The sequence below is a fragment of the Triturus cristatus genome, chromosome 3_2 (genome assembly GCF_964204655.1).
Source record: "Triturus cristatus chromosome 3_2, aTriCri1.1, whole genome shotgun sequence".
In the NCBI taxonomy this organism is placed as follows: Eukaryota; Metazoa; Chordata; class Amphibia; order Caudata; family Salamandridae; genus Triturus; species Triturus cristatus.
In genome coordinates this window covers 1,036,191,302-1,036,205,208 of record NC_140584.1, presented here as the reverse complement: position 1 = coordinate 1,036,205,208, position 13,907 = coordinate 1,036,191,302, and positions in this window count along the sequence as shown.

Sequence of the window (13,907 nt, the reverse complement as noted above, 5' to 3'; positions counted from 1 at the left end):
CATTAGTTTGAATGGGCATACTCTGCTAGGCACATGCAAAAACATGCCATCATACAAAAGCAAGCGTGTCACGATGGCCATCGCACCAGGCTGGTCTTAGCCTACCCAGGCGAGATTTTCTGGCTCTTGCGTGCACGCAACAGTGCGATCTGTGCTACATCCTCCCCTCTCTCGCTCTTTCTCCTTCTTTCTCCTGCCCTTCCTCATCCCCCCCTCTTCTCCCTCCCCCCTTTCTCTCTCCTATTCGCCGGTCCCGCAGCCCTTCCCCTTTTTAAAAGGTCCATATGTAAGTAGGCACCCTGGCCCATCGACGACCTGAATCGCATATATGGGTTAGTTGAAATCGTACAGTTTGTGTTTGTGTTTTATGACTCAATTGGTGTGGAGTTATGGAGATAGGAAAAGAGTGTCAATTGCTTTACTTTCTGATCATAAAGTGGCCTACATGCATAGACCTATACAATTGTTAGACAGGGTTTTCTTTGCCTTTATTCTTTCGGTCACCAATATGAAACGCAGCCTGGTTCCCCACCAAGCATCAAAAGTGTAAATGTTACTGTACTGTTTTGTATGTTAATGCTGGCAGGTTGTATTATGCACACACTGTGATAAACTAATAAAGACCATTTTTTTAAAAGAGGAAGGAAGGGCAAGAAGGTTAGTGTCTGTAAACTGATTCAAGAAAAAAAATGACAGTGTAAAATATAGGCTAGAGTGAAATGATGAGACATTTAGAACATTGGGTGAGGCCCCAAAAAACTGTAACATTTGCCTTTTGTTTCTTATAATATGAAACTGACCATGGTGTATTGTTTTGCAGCTTTGTCACCATTTGAGTTGATGCCACCAAATTGTACTGTATAGGAACATGCAGGTGTTTATGCCACGAGCTGCACTGTTGTACTTGGTCAGCTAATAGCCATTAGCTAAAAAAAAGGAAAATTCTGTATTTTGTTTCTTACAATATGAAACTAAATATGGTGATTTATTGCAGCTGTGTCACAATTTGAGTTGGGGCACCAAATTGTACTGTATAGAAAAAAACATTTGTAACAGATTTTATGCTCGAGCTGTACTGTAATTGGTCAGATAATAGCGAATAGTGTGAGAGTGAGAGAGAAACACTTCTCTGGGGTAATCCAAGATGTGAATGACACTGTTTTAGAGCAGTAGCTGAAGTGTGCCGACCCAAAGCAACCAATGGCTAAAGAGTGCGATTTCAATGCCTATTCGCTGTGTTTGCTCAAAAGCACAGGTGCTGGAAGTACCATACCACCATACCATCATAGTCTTTATTCGAAATTTAAAATTCATAGAAGACACAAACAACAAAGAAGAAAAAAAGACATAATAAGACAACTATTAAAGCGCCCTAGAAAATACATAAATCCATAAAATCCATCCTTTCATAAATACTTAAAAAATACAAGTTAAAAAGCATTAAACAAGTCGGTCGACTAGATGGTAAGATAATATATAAAATACTACAGTATAAAAGCAATGAGTGGAAATAACCATTAAGCGATTAAACAGGGGTCTTATCACAATACAAAAAGAAAAAGGTCCATAACCCAACACTACAAGACCTCAGTTGGGAACTATCAGAGTGTGCATGGGAGCTTTGTTCCTTAAAAACCATGCCCAACCCAGGTATTTAGCAAGAGCGATAGAAATAATCGGTAGGGTGTTTGTACGTAAAATCCTTAAAGCAACACCACTACTCCTTGTGCCTAAAGCTTTGCACAATGGGGACAACCAAACTCGTCTTGGGTTGACATATGCAGGACAAACAAACAAAAAGTGGGCAGTTGATTCAGCTTGCAAGCCACAAGCAGGACATGTTTCCACACCCACACTTGTCCACCTGCTTGTGAGGGACCTAAGTGGTAGAGAACCGGCTCTTAGCTGGAAATAAAGTTTCCTGTCACCAGGTTTGGTGATCAGGTCCCAGTAGGGTTCCAGAGCTGGTGTAACTTTCGCCTCCAAATACCAGCTGGTCATCCAAGAGCGATTCGCTCTGCTCCAAATTTGATAATCAATATGTTCCCAATAAATCGTTCTCAAGGAACTCGATAGAAGGGAACAGGACAGCTGCCGGATCGCTCCACAGCCCCTCCAAACCCAGATCAATCAGGGACGCATGAAGATTCCTCAACCATCCGATCTTATGGAATGTGTCAGATTTTATAACATCCATGAGCCCGTTGGCATAAAAAGAAAGCTCCGGAGTAGTCCAAAGCCTCCGCCAGTATAAAATCGGACGGAGTTTGGCTAAATCCAGGATGGCCTTCCTGCCTAAATCATATCTCAGAGGAACCAAAGGAGTACTCTGTGGGAGGCCTGTTATGCTACGGAAGAATTTGTTTTCAACTGCTGTTAAAGAAGTTAACACGTCGAAACCCCATAGCTCAGCCCCATACAACACAGAGCTTAAAGCCTTTGCCTCATAAACTTGGAGCACTGGTTTAATCGGCTTAGTGAGGGATGTTTTATACTCACTAAATAGAGCTCCTGATATCTGCCTAAATTTCAAGGCAGTCATCACGATATGCTTGCTCCACTTATTATCATTTGTTACATGCATACCTAGATAGATAAAGTTATTAACCTCCTCAAGTGGCTGGCCATTCATAAAAAACGTCCTCGCTCTATAGCTTGGGTGTTAATTAAAAACCATGAGTTTGGTCTTCGCCACATTTACCTCCAAACCATGTCCGAGGCAAAAGTCGTCGAAGACTGACAAAGCTCTTTGCAGACCACTCGGAGTTTTTGATACAATGAGGGTGTCGTCCGCAAACATCAATATCGGAGTAACTACCCCTGCCAACTTAGGAGCATCAGTGGTAACACTAAGCATGCGTTCTACTATCCCATTGATGTACAGGGAGAAGAGCGTGGGGGCCATGGTACAACCTTGGCGCACACCACGCTCTACCGGGAACTCTGAGGTAACTTCGCCGGGACCTCCCCACTGGATTTTGGCAAAGTTAGACTCATGTAACCTCATAACCAAGGTCAAAACTTCCACAGGAAGCCCCAGCTTTTCGAGAACAAGCCACAACCTCGAGCGGGGCACTAGGTCAAAGGCAGCTCTTAAGTCTACAAAAGTGACATAGAGACTACCTTTCCCCAGAGTGACTACCTTCCAGTGTAGTTGGACAAAACAAAAGACCTGGTCCACTGTACTAATCGATTTGCGGAAGCCAGCTTGGAATGGGGATAAAATCCCGTTGTCCTCTACCCAATCCAATATTAAGTTCAGGACCATCCTCCCGATGATCTTCTGGATTGTATCTATCAGACTAATGGGTCTGTAGTTGCATGGAAGTGCCTTGTCTCCTTTTTTGAAAACTGGGATAATGACAGCACCCCCCCATGATTTAGGAACAGGGGCACCTTCAGCCACGGCGTTAGCCACTAGTACGATGTACTTGCTCCAACAGGTTTTGTTATTGAGAAAGACATCGGATGGAACCCCATCTAGTCCCGGGGCACGCCCAGTAGCTTCAGAACCCAAGGCTATTAATACATCTTTGGTACTGAAAGGGCCTTTACAATAGAAAACATAAGATATCACTTATGGGGGATTATATATGAGGTTGCATGCATATTGTGGCTTGAAATACTTAAACCACTCCTCTTGGGTAACATGGTTTGATGGTCTGTCAGGCAGGCCACCCCTGTTCCACTTAATAACGTTCCAGAACAATCTGGAGTCCCTAGCATGGCTTGCTCCCTTCAAGTCTTGCCAGTAGAGTTCGTCCCAATTCTTTTTTGCCTGACCAAGGCATTTTTTATATAGCTGCCTGGCCAACTGGACACAGGTCCTATGGCCACTAGAAAGGGCTACAGCCAAATTTGCTCTTGCTCTTCTGCAGTCCCCGTCATACCAACGAAGCCGCTTGGGAGAGGGCTTTTTGCCTTTATTAACTGGTTTTAAAAAGTACCTGCGTAATCCCTCAAAAAAAGACTCATGAAGCCCGGTAACTTGGGTGGCACCTTCTTCGATAGCCATTACACCCTCTAATTGCAGCGTTACTCTGACCAACTCGACATCAATATTGGCAACGACCTTATTGTTAATCTTTACCTCCTGCCACTTAAGTCTACGCATATCGTTAGAGGGGACGACTTCGGGAAGCTCAGATTGCGTCGCTTCGGCTACTACATAGGTACCCCCCCACCACTGATGAGTAACACAGATAGGATTGTGGTCGCTCTCTACTCTTGGTTCAACCACCATATCTTTGATGGATTGCCATAACCTCATACAGCAAAGGACGTAATCAATCCTGCTTTTAGAGCGGCCATTGTCAAAGGTGTTGACACCCTTCTTATCCCCCAGAGTTCTGCCATTCAATGCCCTTAAACCTTTCTCATAACAAAGGGAATTTATCTGCACTACCACCTCAGTCCATCTTTTAATTGGGACAAGGGCCAAGCCAGGAATACCCCACAAACGGTCCTCCTCAGGGTCAAGGCCCCATTCAGAGTGCGAATCTAAGAGGGGTTCAAACGTAACGTTGAGATCTCCCGCAATGATCACTCCCCTCTTACTCGAATGAGCGTCTATAAGGGTGTCCAAAATATCCAACACTCGCGACCTTTGCCCCTCGGTCCCTCTAAGATAGAGGTTATAAATGTCCAAATCACCCTTAAGGCCCAGAGTCAACCTAGCTAGTTGTATGTCGGGAGACCCAGTTGGCATCACACTAACCTTAGGGAATAAATCCTGACAAACCCAGGTGGTTAGGCCACCCATAGGGCGGCCTTTGAGGCCCTTGGATGCTGGGACATGGAAATTCAAATATCCCTGCAGGAACAGGGGCTCGACAGACCATGTCTCCTGGAAAAGGCAAACATCGAAGTTACCTATGAATTCAACCCATTCGGGAGAATCCATCTTTGCCTTAAGGCCAGCTATATTCCAAGAAATCAGTGAACCTGGCCTTGGTCCCAACAATCTGCCCTGGGGAACAAAGCTGGATCTTACTTCATATGGCCTCTCAGTCTCCCTATGCGAATTTAAGGTTAGGTCCCTATGGGGGATAGACTTACTGAGCGGGGCCTGATAAGCTACATCTAAACCGCCCAGGGGCTCATCTCCAATTGCCCAAACACCCCTAAAGGCAGTTAGACTCGGCCCTCTCGACTCCGGTCAATCCAGATCGTCCATGTTTCTCACACCATTATAGTAGTCGGGGGGCAAGGTAGAGGACCCGGGATTCATTCCTCTCCCCGCCCAATCCTGTCCCATCCTACCCTCACGACTAAGGGGCTGAATATAAAAGTGGTGTAGGTCATGCACCTCAATCCCCGACTGGGTCCCAAAAGATGCGCGGTCACAAATAAAACTCGCTATACGCCTATCTTTAAAGTTAATGATTATGGAGTCACCCGAAGCATCTTTAGGTCTTGATCCTACCCAGCTGACCCTTCTGACAAATAAAATCTTCCCATCCATATTGTAGGGAATAGGTCTGTTCTTGTTTAGCCAGAATGTCACTTTGTTTTTGAGTTCTTGGAAGGATTCCAATTTGACACTTTTTAGTTCGGGGACGCCAGTTAATACTGCCACATAAGGAAGGGACTCTGGTGGAAGATGGATGTGGGCCAGGCAGGATTCAATAGGGTTTTCACGGGTCTCTAGATTTACAGCTTCTCTCGTTTTCCTGTCTTCCTTAGTATGGTTACCCCCAGATACATTAGTTGTCCGACCAACCTCCTTAGTTGACTTATGGTTTTTAGCCCGGGGTTTCTGGGAACCAGAGCCTGTACTAGCAGTAGTTGACACAAGAGGGTTGTCGATGGAAGCAGGTACAATGGACAAGGAGTTATCAAGGGATAAAGAGTTAGGTTTATCACTGGCTTTTGTGGAGAGTTTAACTATGATTTTTAGTGAGCAAAAGTTGTCAAGAATTGTTTGTTCCAGACGTTCAATTTTTTCACTAACTAATTTTACCCTTTCTAGAAGGGGCAATATTAGAGATCGGACCACCTGCTCGATCTGGGGGATCATATCGCCAGCTTGAGGCCGACCAGGGGGACTTTTAAGGGCATCGGCCACAGCCAGACAGTCGTCGTGTAAGGATACGCCAGGCTTAGTCACGTTTTTTGTGATTTTAGGAATTTTCGTCTGCCTGGCGCCTTGGGCATCCCCACCTCGTTTCCTCTTAGGGTTAGCTGGTCTAGATGCTTTGTTACTAGCCCTAGTCTGAGGGAAAGTTACTTCAGGGCTTAAAGAACCCTCAGCTACCAAGGCAGGGACGTCATTGGCTTCCTTGGTCCTAACACTGGTCGATAACAGAGTAGGACTAGCCTCAGGGATTCCATGATGAAGCAAATCGCCACTGGTGTGCCCTTCTAGCCTGTTTGGAGATTTAACCAATGCCAATGTGCCAATAGATGAACGTCTGGCATACATTGGCTCTGCTGAGAGGCGCCGCTCGGTAATGGCGATTTCATGTTCAAGAACGGAAACAGCTCTGGTAATAAACTGGTCAAGAGTACCAGTCACTGTTGCAGCCCCCGTTGTACGCTTCCCTTTCCCTGCCATTTAACAGCATACACAGGGATACACAATAGATCACGTACCAAAATGTGATGAGCAACAACAAGCACGACAATCAAGATGTAACACAAGTCTTGCTTTTGAGTCTCAGGAGCTTAGGGAGGTGGCCCAGCCCTGCCCTTGTCGGCCCCTGACGACCACAGACGGCCCGCCCTTTGCCCGGGCTTAGCCCGGCGTCGCCCATCCGCGCGCGTCCCGCGTGGCGGGATACCGCGTTCCGTTGAATATTCCCCGCTGGCTTGGGGGAGTGTCCGGCAATCACGCTGGTGCCCCGCTGCAACCTGGGGCCTGTAGTCCGGGCTCTGTGTCCTGCTGGCAGTCAGTTGGCGGCAAAACGGCAAAATCCACAAGCGAAGCGTCTCCCGCGAAGCGGGAGGCGCGAGCAGTACAAGTAGCCCCCGCTGGCTTGGGGGAGTGTCCAGCAATCACGCTGGTGCCCCTCTGCAACCTGGGGCCTGTAGTCCAGGCTCTGTGTCCTGCTGGCAGTCAGTTGGCGGCAAAACGGCAAAATCCACAAGCGAAGCGTCTCCCCTGGTGCTGGAAGTAGGCATGCAGCACCCCTAAAATAATAATGTTGGATTTTAGAAGGTGAATGAGCAATAAAGAGACCTTTATCATGGATGTTGATTCATCAAATTCCATGTGACCCTCGCCTGATGTCACAGGAAGTGACATCATAAAAACGTTGACCTGGTGACATCACAGTAAGTGAGATCACCTGCCCTTTGACCCACCCTGAAGTCACAGGAAATGATATCACAAGGCATTTTACCTGATGACATCACAGGTAGTGACATCACGTGACCCATTGACCCCATGAAATCAAAGGAAGCAAAATTGTATGACCTTTGACTTGGTGCTATCACATGATGCATCTAACTTTTAGTTACTTACATCACACACAGAGGCTGGAAAATCTCTGATATAAAAGAAATACCCTATAGACAGACATACTTCAAATCCTATTGAAAATGCAGCTACATACATTGTTTCAGGTAGCATATTCAGATATACAATTAAGATAATGTAGCATTGATATGTACGTAGCACATCTACTTACTATGTAGAATTCCGCTCAGAAGCCACGTAGCTTGCCTTAGCATGAGACGTCAGAGGGGAGTCTAAAGGACTAGAAAACATGAGTATCCATAGGTCACTATCCTACACCATTAGTATGTTGTATCTCCTACAATAACAATAGACTTTTTCCTGTTAAGACAACTGACTCAGCCATGTCACGCCTGGAGGGAGGGGGGAGAAAAATGGGGGGTTACGCTGTTCATTATAGTGTGATTTCCAACGCATACCTCGGAGAACCTCTACCTATATATGACTGGAAGTGCACCCACACTTATGACTGTATTTCAATGTGCATGATACCTATACATTTTTGGACTAATACTTATTCACCCCAAGCCTAATCGAATGGGAGGTAGCCCTGACCATCAGATGGCATGATTAACATGTGTATTATTGTGTAATAATATCTTGTAGCATATGAGACCTGGTCTCGTTTTGTAAACAATAAAAATCTGTTTAAAAAAAAGAATAATGTAGCATTGATTAAGAACCTATCAAATAGTGTAAACAATGACAAATACGCTAGTCAAATTAAATTTTTAATATCAAATAACTTATAAAATGGGAAGATTGATGGGCCTACATTGTTCAAAACAAGTTCACTATATTAATTTGTATTAGAAACAAAAAGTACCATGTAATTAAATCTAATTCTTGGAAAATAGATAACAGTGCACAGGAAAAGTTTTACACGTATTAAAGAACAGTTGTGCTATCTTCTCTGGGCCTTCCAGCGCCCTGTTGTCATTTTAAGGTTTCCAGAACCAGTATGCCACATATTCCTGCCTTTTAGCCCCTTTCTGGCATACACCTGGGAGTACCTGCAGAGGGGACCCTGCTCAGGGCCTTCTCCAGCTCCTTCATGCAAAGAACAGGCTGGTTGTGCACCTGCGGCTAGGATCTAGAGCACGTTTACATGCATGTACAAGCACTCATGTAAACATGCACTGAGAACCCCCTTACAAGTATTGTCTAGAAGAGGAAAGGGATGGCAGCCATGTCCAAAAGCATAATTTCTAAAGGGGCAGTGTGGAGAGTCTATTTACAATGACCCAATTAAAAAGCAGGTAATGTAAGGACCCTAGTCATCAACATCCTTTCTACAGACTGTCCTCAGATTCAAATGAGAATATTATGCTATCAACATTTTAAGGATAGAGGAATATAGAATCATACTGGAAGAACCAACACTAAATAGGGAGGGGAGAATGGGGGATGTATGGGTTCACTCCAATAGTAGGAAAAAAAAAGTAAAAGTATATAGCATGTCTGATTTACTCCCAAAATGTAACAAGTGGATTAGGGCCCTCGGAATGTATGTGTTTGGATCCTAGGGTTAAATGTTAATTTGCAGTTCTGTGAAATATTAGCACTTATGTTTTACATTACGAAGTCCATTTCAAGCACTTCTCAATTATTTAAGCAGCTATCAGTCCTCTTTAAAGCAAATCATCAAAACACAATCCACCCCTTTAGTAGACGCTTTTATAAAAAGCCTTTTGTTCAAAGAATCCTTCTTTTTAAACACGTTTTGCTTTAAAGCATTGTCTACTTCATTGTACATCACCTCTTTATAGCATGTCTCATCTGTAAAGCACCCCTTCCAGGTGAACCACCTATCTCTCTCTGGCAAAGCACCTCTGCCATCTGAAGCACCTTTCTGCTGTAAAGAACCTCACTCTTGTAAAACACCTCTGTCATGTAAACCACCTCTTTCCGGTAAAGCACACCTCTTTCATAAAGTACCTCTCTTGTCTAAAACACCTCACTCACCCGACGCACCCCTCTTCAGGGTTCTACTGGGACAGAAAATAGACTTGGGAACCAAAATAAAAGTGGCCCCTATTAGCAAACAAGATAGCTGAAAAAGGTGCCAATGTTCGGAAATTGGGGCAATTGTAAACTTGTAAAGACATGCTGTATGGATATCTTGCAAGGTATGGAAGACTGCATGCATTTGAGCTTGATGTTATTTGGTAATGTCAGGGAAATCAACAGTAGAAACACGCCCACAAAGAGCCAAAAAAAAAAACACAGTGACCTGTCAAACCAGCCCTTTTGGCACTGCTGGAAAGCGAATATAGCTGCTTACAGCACATGCGATTAGATCGCATGCTAATAAAACGCGGTTGTTACAACGACCGTGTTGGTAGTACGCAATACCATTACATCGCAAGTCATTACAACCACTTGCTGTAGGGGGCGCACTGGAATTAGGAATAGTATTATTTTTTTATTTTTATTTTTATTGTGGAGTTTCATAAATGCATATACAGTTCACATTGGAGACATGAAAGTATAGTGAGCATTGTTAATAGCAAAAAAAAAAAAACATTCAAACAGTAACCCGTGGCCATAAAATACAGATATCGAAGGAGATTCCAGATCTTTGACATTATAGTTACAATCATCACACAGTATATGGATTGAGTCTGAGCATCGTTTATACAATCACAGCATCTTGGGAAGTAGGATGAACATCCATGAGTAGGTAAGACAGTAAAGGCTCCCAAATATCATTCGGTCGGGAGGTCACCGGCAATTCCTCCGCATATAGTACTAAGTTCTCTCTGCAGTATGTTAAGTCCTTGAGCCATTGGTCAGCTGTAGGGCTCCACCTGCCACCCCAGACCATTGCTCTCCTGCCGTTTGGCGATAAGCAGAGCCACTCTTGCCAGCTTATCCATCGCTCCTTTCAGCGAAGGGAGGAGACCCAATAAGCACACCTGTGGTGAGCAAGGTCATTCCACTCCAAGGATTTTGGACAGCCTAGCAATCACCTCGGTCCAGTGTGCTCCCACTCGCCCACAGGCCCAGGACAGGTGCCAAAAGTCTGCACCCAAGGTGCCACAACGTGTACATGCATCTGTGTCTCGCAAGCCATATTTAAATAGTCTTTGGGGCGTATGGTAGACATGATGAAGAAATTTTAAATGTATAATACACAAATTCCCATTGGAGGTGAGGGCACCAGTCAGGCTACAGCAGCACACCCAATCGTCATGGGAGAGCTGTGGGTCTAAATATTCGTTCCATTTGGCTATACTCTTATCACTAGGGAGAGCCCTATCTTCTCTAGCAGCTCTATATAGTTTAGTGACGAGCTTGTGCCGGGTGGGACTATTAAGTAAGGTGTGCAATGCGAGGGACTCTATAGGTTCTGCAGGGATTGTAGGATAATAAGCTTGTGCTGCTTTTTTAAATCTGTGTAGCGTGAATTTGAATAGCAAAGTCTGATGTTGAACATAATCGACGTCAGTGAAGGTGCCATTAGGTTACAAGTCCTGCATTTTGTCTCATGTGTCACTGACATGTTCTCGTGGTAAGCAATAGGAAGCAGTGGAGAGTACAATGGTAATTTCCCGGCCATTCGGCCCAGTGCCTGCCACGCTGCGATCGTCGAGTTAACAGTGTTGAAGGTGGCACGGGGCATGGATCTACACTTATGCGTTAAAAGGGAGCTCAAAGGGATGGGATGGGCGTCCCAGTGCTCCACCGCCACATGCGGGATAAAGTTGTGAGAAGTAAACCAAAAGTGCGCGTATTGCGCATGTGCACATAGATAGTATACGTAAATATCTGGAACCCCAAATCCCCCATGTTTGTAGTCCAGGGTTAGAGTGCGCCAGCCCACATGGGCCTGTCACCCACCCCAAATCAGACAGAGAAGCAGCGAACGCACTGTTTTATAAAAGTGTTGCGAGAGAGGGATCAGTATGTTATTAAAAAGATATATAAATTTAGGCAACACCACCATTTTTATTAAGGCAATACGATCTGCAAGGGAGAGAGGAAGATGGACCCACCTGTCAACTTGTTGCTCCAACAACGTTACCGCAGTGCCGTAATTTTCACGGAGGACTCTATCAGGATCACGATGCACACAAATGTCAGGTACATAACCGGCTCCGTTGTCCACTCGAGGGGGAATTCCGGCTCGTGCGGGTGCGTGGATATAGTCAATGGTAGCACCACCGACTTAGACCAGTTGATATGTAACCCAGAGAATCTAGCAAACCGAATGTACTCACGCAAAACCGGCGCCAGATGAATGCGGGGTTCTCGAATAAAAAGCAACATATCATCTGCATATAATGAGATGATAAGTGGACGGTGATGTAGGTTAAGGGCTGCATATTTATGACATTGCCTTATAAGGCAGGCCAGCGGTTCCAGCGTGAAGGCGAACAGGAGTGGCGAGAGGGGACCCCTGCCTGGTGCCCCAGTAATAAAAAAAGGTTCTGAGGTGTGTCCCCACACCCGGACCCGCGCCATGGGGCGTGAGTAAAGGAGTCGCACCCAGTTTATAAAAAAGGGGGAGAATCCCATTCGTTGGAGTATGTAGAATAGGTATACCCATTCGATTGAATCGAACACTTTGGCAGTGTCAAGCATGAAAAGTGTGTGAAAGAGAGCAAATAGGGTACGAAGATTGTGGGAGGTGGACCATGTAGGGATGAACCCAGATTGATCCAGCAACACCATATTCTGCATGAGTGGTTGAAGGCGGGTGGCCAGTATCTTTGCTAAAATTTTGACATCTGTGTTAATGAGCGACAGGGGGCGGTACGAGTCACAGTGATCAAGCGGTTTGTCTTTTTTTAATAAAGTAATAATTAGTGCCTCTCGAAGGGAAGGGGGAGAATGCCTGCATCATATGCCTCCGCATACATTTCTAGCAGGAAGGGAGTGAGCTCCTCCGCATATGCCTTGTAGAACTCGGAAGAGCAGCCGTCCGGTCCAGTTGCTTTCCCATTAGGAAGAGACGCGATTGCCATGCGAACGTCTTCCTCCATAATAGGCTGACCTAGATGATCTCTCTGCCCCTCAGACAACAATGCAATAGCTACCTGTGATAAATAAGCATCTAGTTCTTCAGTGGCCGTCTCACCCTGCGATATGTATAATTTTGCATGTTTGCCGGAACTGTTCCAATATGTCTGTGACACTAAAATGGTCGTGTCCCAACCCATCAGTGATCTTAGTGATTACGTCTTGATGTATGCGATGTGCAATCTTCATGGCCAAGTGGCGTCCCGGCCCCCCACCCTCACCATAAGAGCGAGCCACAGCACGTCTCGAGATATAGCGCAGCTCTTCATCTGCGAAGCTAGTATGCTCAATAATGGCTTCGTTAATGGAAGCCACGGTCGCCTCACATGGCACTCGCTCATAGTCTTGTTCAAGGTTGGTTAGTGTAGCCTCCACTTTAGTGAGTTGGCCCCGTAAATCCTTTAAAATACCAGCCGATGTATTGATACAGGCATCCCGAATGGTGGCTGGGACTGGTTGGAGGAAACAGGGCTGCACAGTGGGCAGAGGCCCGCGGATCCGGGTGCTGGCAGGCAGCAAGAGAGAAGAGCGCGATGGAGGCGGCCGAGGGACACCCGGGGAGAGTTGGGGTCAGGCCTTGTTGTGGCACCCAGTCCGGAGAAAATGCGACTGGAGCGTCAGGAGGCTCTGGAGGCGGTGGCGACCTTGGGGTACGTGAGCAGCCCAGGAGACGCTGCAGCTCACGAGCTTAGCGACCCCGAGACTAGTGGATCTTCTTCACCGGCTGCCATGCTTTCAGACGATCAAATGCTACCAGTGGTGACACCTCAGACAGCTGATATCATTGTGTGAACATTGACACATTGGGGCAATGATATGTGCAAGTGATTGAGGTGGAATGAGTGAGGCTGGTTGGGGGGGTGGACTGTAGATCCCTCTGCTCTCCATTCTGATGTATTGTGGTTCTTCGCGCCGGCATGTGCGGGCTGGCTGGGGCGCCTTGGCCGTGTGGGGTGCTGAGCGGCCGGGGGGGGAGGGGGACGCACAGGTTATGAGCAGTCGGTGGTGGGTGGCGAAGGCCGGCACAATATGACCGCTCGCTCGTGCGTGGCACTGCTAGCAGTTTAGAAGGCACATAAGGTGAAGATGGGGGTAGCTCAGTGTCATAGTAACTTGTGACCGTTCCAATCACCCTGAGCGCCCACTAGCTACCATCTGGCTTAGTTTCCCATAGACACTTGGTTTTTAGTTTGAACGAACGCCCTTTCTGGGGTTTGCCCTGGCAGTTACACAGTTCTTGATCTTTGTTAGGTGCGCCCGGCAGTGCACCGAAGTTTTCTTCTTCGCTTTGTTGTTCCAGCATGTCGGCATGACATCCAACCCAGGGTCTTCCCCCTCGACCGACCCGACCCTGGTCCTGAGTTCTACACAGCCCTTGCTTGCCCCAGATGGCTAACACTGCAGTGATCACATGGAATATAAG